The sequence below is a fragment of the Electrona antarctica genome (genome assembly GCF_951216825.1).
Source record: "Electrona antarctica genome assembly, chromosome: 14".
Taxonomy (NCBI): domain Eukaryota; kingdom Metazoa; phylum Chordata; class Actinopteri; order Myctophiformes; family Myctophidae; genus Electrona; species Electrona antarctica.
In genome coordinates this window covers 21,147,118-21,153,686 of record NC_136795.1, presented here as the reverse complement: position 1 = coordinate 21,153,686, position 6,569 = coordinate 21,147,118, and positions in this window count along the sequence as shown.

Here is a 6,569-nt window from a genome sequence, read left to right as displayed (position 1 = left end):
CGGAATTTGCGTCCTCACCTTCGACTTCAATGTTTGTGTTACGCAATGTTTGTGTTTGCACGAACACTCAAAATTGTCCATTCATTGTCAATGGGATTTAATATTTGTGTAGGACAAAGTTTGTGCACATACACCAAAAGCTGGACCTCAAAAACAAGGGCTGAGACCAGAGCTGGGTAGACCAGTTAGGGGAGGCAAATGCCCCCTGGCCTCCCCCCTTATAAGATTGTCACTGCCTGTATCCAAATACAAAAGCTGCTATTCTGCCCCAGTTATGTGCAGGTGCTTATCTCTGGTGCAAGGGAGGGAGTCTCTCAGGTATTTTCAAATGATGACAACGTCGCATTTACAACAGAATGCCATGCCATTGGCAATGGCATTTTAACTGTTCCCCCTAAGTGAAAAACAGTCAGCTAAGTCACTGGTTCCAAAACAGTGGGTGGCACACATTTCTATGGGTGTGTACAATACATTTCAACTCTGAATACAGCCTCAGGGGAGCTAAACCATGCCAGAAAAACACACATCACAACCAAACAGGTTTAAAGTATACCTTCTATTTCTCATTTAATTAAGTGTTAATTTTATTATGGATGCGTTGCCTGGAAGAGGAGTTCAAACTAAAATATAATTTAGTAATAGAAATGCTACGGAAATGCATTGTGCACTGCAAACAGCACTTTATAAACATCAGTGTTTGTTACAATCCTGTGGAGTTTCTATAAAGTCGTGTGAGTGTACATCTGGGCAAAAGGTACCAGGGGTTCTCAAACATTTCCATGTCAAGAAGAAACGGGGAAAAAAAACGGCCACGGACCCTCATCTGAATCGTGTGCCACAGGGAGTCAACATCTGTGTTGTTAAACTGTTTCAAAAGTATTATTATTTTTTTACCCTTTGTAAAGATTATTTTTGAAAATAACAGATGTACAAGTTCACAGCAAGTTGCATCGCCACGCGGTGTGAGCTTGTAGATCGGCTATTTTAACTCGTTTCGCTGGGGACCCCCTAGAACCCCCTTAACGACCCCTGGGGGTCCCCGGGTCTTTTACCATAGTAGGCAGTACAGTATGTTCAGACTGGCAGCCCAAATCCCTTTTTTGTTTGGCCTATTTGGAAGTCAAAACACGAAAGAAACCCAAGAAACCCACAAATAACTCAGTTTTATGTTTTGATTAAATTAATTTCAATATGATTCAAACAGCCTTATAAAGTCTCAGTCTGGACACTGGGACACTGCAGCTTGATTTATTACTGCATGGTACAACAGTGTCACTCGCAGTGGAGGAAAAAGTACTCTAGTAAGTTTTACGTAAGTTAAGTAAAAGTTAAGTAAAAGTATCAATACTGCAATATAGAAATACTATAGTTTTTACTATAGTTTTTACTATACTATAGTTACAAGCGACGTGCGAGCTTGTAGATTGGCTATTTTCAAATGGCCGAAATACATATAAGGCAGAAGTGGTCAAAGTAACTACAGTAGTAACTAAAGTTTTCAAATAAATGTAGTGGAGTAAAAGTACAATATTTTGATCTGAGATGATGTAGTGAAGTAAAAGTATTGGAAATTGGAAATACTCAAGTAAAGTACAAATACCTCAAAAAAGTACTTAATGTACAATAAGTACAGTACTTAAGTAAATTTACTTAGTTACTTTCCACCACTGAACAGCCTCCGATCTAAAGATGTCTCTTTTTGGACACTGAAGCTTGATTTATACTGCACGGTACAACAGTGTAACTCGCCCATAATAGACTCGTTCATTTTAAGAAACACGTCAGATTTGGCTGCATGCAGTGCAGTCCATCTGACTCTGAACACACACCTATTGTTGGGGAGGACAAATCTATGCAATCATTTGAAAGCTTTGACTGCATTTCGTTGCTGTCGGGCAGAAACCTCTTATCTCTATATTCTAACTTTTTGCTTTTTCATAAATGAATGCCCTACAGTAGGGGTGTCCAAACTTTTTTTCAAAGGCGGACATATTAGAAAATATTAAAACACCCAAGGGCCAACTACATAATTTGTACCTTCGGATTTAAACGATTCTATTTAACTATCATGATCAATATTTAATATCAATGGACATGGTCTTTTGTCAGGTGTGTGCTGTGAACAAAAAGTGTATCTCAGCCTTTTGTCAGCCTTATGTCACATTACCAAATGTAACCAAGCAAGCAAGGTAAAAGAAATAAATAAATAAATAAATACAAGGAACACTGACAAATTATACTCTGTGAAATGCCCAGGTTAAAAAACTTTAATGTAAAAATGTCCCATAGTGTTGAGCATAACACAATAATACATTGGTTCATAATACAATTCAGGTATGAATCTGCGGGCCGTATAACATTGGACAACACCTTGGACACAGCTGCCCTACAGCGTGACACAACAGCATGAAAAGTAGCAGATCCGCAAGCTCGAAGTGTGGCGCACTTTTCAGCTTGTAGATCTGCTACTTTTTGCTAGTTTTGAATTCTCATACTGAAATGTAACATTTTTACATCCGACAGAGACTATTTGTTAATGTGTATTCCCCCTCTTCCTCGGTTTTGTTTTACAATCTCAACAACTGTTTGTATCATGAGTTGTGCTTTTCTTGTATAATTTATTCTTGTTTACATCTTTTTGAGTGGTGCAACCATAGGGTGCAGCCACTCCAATGCCCAGCAATGTATGTCCCCGTGGCTCTATGTATGTATGTATGTATGTATGTATGTATGTATGTATGTATGTATGTATGTATGTATGTATGTATGTATGTATGTATGTATGTATGTATGTATGTATGTATGTATGTATGTATGTATGTATGTATGTATGTATGTATGTATGTATGTTTAAATGAAGGTCAACAGTGGCACTGTTGAGCTTCACACTGTGCACAGGTGCATGATGGGAATATTCATATTTTGCCATTATTTCTTCCATTTTACTGTCAGTGTCTTCACCATGGTTGCCAATATCTGTGCTGTTAACAGGGTTGGTTTCACCACTTAAATCCTGTACGTAGTCAACAGGAGTCCCCCAGGGCTCTGTACGAGACACATTTCAAGTTTGAATCAGCTATTTTCACAGTCACAGAATGTTTGTCCCAGAATATGGACGCTGGGTTCCAGTGGTTCACTATTCCCCAAAATGTATGAACAAAGAAAATTAGCATGTGTACAAAATCCCCTCTCTGCTTGGGAGTGGGTGGAGTAGTTAGATGCTGTGGTGCTAATCATTTCACTGAGTGGTGGCTGGGGTCTGTGGTTAGCTTTATTTGCACACCTGAGGCAGGCCTATATTTTTTTTTTAATTTAACCTTCATTTAACCAGTAAAAACCACATTGAGACTAAAGTCTCTTTTACAAGTGTGAACTGGCCAAGAGAAGAGGCAAAATAAGTAACACGTACAGCTCTGCCAGTAACAATAAATACAGGACAATAACACGACAGACATGCAACGTTCATAAATACAGTACCCACTACCGAAGAAGCTCAAAGGAACGTCTAATAACTAATAAATAATTATAATATATAAAATATATAATATAATATAGGCCCAGGTAGAACCGTCAGAGCTCAGAACAAACATTTGGTCTGAAGAGTGAAGTGGTATAACTCTGTGTCTGTCTTGACTCTTGATGCATTACTAATTAAATCATCACTACCATGTATGTATTTACCATCATCATTTACATCACCGATGTTCATCACAGATGTTCATGTTCATGGAGAATAAACCATTTTACCAAACCCTGAAAACCTGGTCTTAATGCTCTAGTTGGCATACTGGTGTAGGAGTTACAATGTACAGCCAGTAAACTTTCCACCAAACCTTTAACGTGGTCCTTTGAGATCCAGAAACTCCGCCACCAGGTATGGCCCAGATCTAGTAATGCTCTAGCCGGCATACTGGTGTAGGACAGTAGGAGTTACAATGTACAGCCAGTGAACTTTCTTTAACAGCAGGGTTGGGGTCATGTCACTATAATCATGATTAAACCTAATGGACCCTAAAAAAAGATCTTCAACTTGTGTGTTGATCTTGTCTCATCACTTACAATTCCACTTGTTTATCTGTACCCTGACTGCGTTCTCTATCCCGACCTGAATATGCCTTTTCAGTTGAATAAAGAGCTGGAGAGACATGGCGACTCATGTTACTGAACACTGAACTGAACACTGATACTGAACACTCTGGCAATGAGTACTATCACAATATAGAGCTGTTTAACACTTATTTTAACCAACAATGAGTACTATCACAATATAGAGCTGTTTAACACTTATTTTAACCAACAAAAATCACTTACCCTAACTTTAATTGTTAGTAGCCTACATATGGCTTAAAGCTGCTATAAGCAATATGTCGACATTTAATGACCTTTATTTTTTTTATTTTTTGGTATTCAGACAGGCAGCAATGGGTAGAACGCTCCCATCATCATATTTCACTACAGTTTAATGCTTCAACCAGTCTATTTAGGCCGGGCATAGTTGTCATATTGAAAAAGCTTCACACAGTCTGTTCACCAACAGAAGCCCCAGTTTAACTGGTTCACTATTTTAAGAATGTTTTATCTTCATGAGTCATGCCACAGTCAACAGTCAACATGCACATGCACGTGGAGACACAACAGTAGCCTATGTTTTGTTATAAAAATCACACCCATGTGAACTGAGTGGTGTAAGGTCTTATATAGACTGATCAGCTGTGGTCTGACGTAATGTCTGACGTAATGAAATCACACCCGTGTGAACTGGGTGACCGTAGCAACCATGCTCATTTGAGCACAGACAGACAGACAGACTAACAAAGCCAGTTGTAGGAGTGGTTTACACCACTCAAAAATAACTGAAAGGTCAAATAAAGAATTTGGATTGATTCAGAATGGTCAGTTGCTGTGTACACTTATAGTGGCTCTCGTGCATTTTCATGTCAAGGAGGACCCTCAAATTGATGTATTTGGCCGCTGCGCAGACCCCCATCTGACAAGACCCAAGAGAAGGTTTGTGTTGTTAAACACAACATTCAAAATGTTTCACAACATTTCAAGATTATTTTCCCCCCGAAAATAGCAGATCGACAAACTCAAAATGTGTTGTGATGCAACACGTTGTGTTAAAATAGGGTTAAGGTTGTTAAACTGATTTTGATGCTATATTAACTAAGGCCTTACATGCCTGTGACAGGGCTGGTAAAATGTTAACATGACATGGCCATGCCACAGTGCTGTGAGAGGGCCCTGATGATTCTACTTTACCTATAGAAAGTAGGCTAATGATTACATAATATTCACATACTAACAGTCCAGTTTAAAATCTGATATCTGGAAATCGATGAGATGTTTTCTAAATTATACAGTAAGACACCTGAGGGCGAGAAGCTGGCCATATATGGAGCGTGTCTTGAGTGTACAGGGTTTGGTGATGTTGGATCAACATATGGAACGGGTCAGCTCCATTTATGGAGATCTAAGGGTGGCAGCGGTGGCAGTGTCTTGAGTGTACAGGGTTTGGTGAGGTTGGATCAACATATGGAACGGGTCAGCTCCATTTATGGAGATCTAAGGGCGGCAGTGTCTTGAGTGTACAGGGTTTGTTGAGAGCACAGGTAGGGCCGGGCCTTAATTTTCGGGCCTGTTTTTGATATAATTCTTGTTTTGATGTCTAAATCTCTGACACAACAATATGGGTTGTGAGTCTCTCGTGAGGAGCTTAGTAGATAATGCTTTCTCCTTCATCTTTAATGTTCTAAGTCTTTATATACTGTAGGGTTCGACTAGATGCTGGTCACGATGACAATGCCAGTCAATTGGATGCGTTTCACAATTCAATTCAATTCAATTCAATTTTATTAAAGTGTCAAATCACAACAAGTTGTCTCAAGACACTTTACAAACCAACAAAGATCCACCCAGAGCAAGCAATATTGCGACAGTGGTAACGAAAATGACAATGACGATGCCAGTCGTTTATATCCATATACCGGTATGTGGTTTCTGATGTTAACACTAAATGTCTCTGTCCGTCGTCTCCATATATGTAGATCTAGGTCTATAGACTTGGATAAGTTAGTAAGATATGTCGGATATCTCGGACCCCCAAAGGTTTAGGATCACAGCTTAACACTGCAGTTGGTGCTGCTACGTAGCCCTCACATCAGGGTCTCATGAGTTGGTGCTGCTACGTAGCCCTCACATCAGGGTCTCAGTTGGTGCTGCTACGTAGCCCTCACATCAGGGTCTCAGTTGGTGCTGCTACATAGCCCTCACATCAGGGTCTCAGTTGGTGCTGCTACGTAGCCCTCACATCAGGGTCTCAGTTGGTGCTGCTACGTAGCCCTCACATCAGGGTCTCAGTTGGTGCTGCTACGTAGCCCTCACATCAGGGTCTCAGTCTCAGCAGCCCAGCCTACAGCCTCCTGTTGGATGGCTTTGGGAATGTCGCTGTTTGGTTATTTCCTCAGTGTCACTTGCCTGTTCCCAGTGGCTTTTTTGGCCCTTAACTCTTGCATTCTATCCGCAGGAGTTTTATCCTTAGGGGAGTAATCTTTCCACTGCTAGCCTTG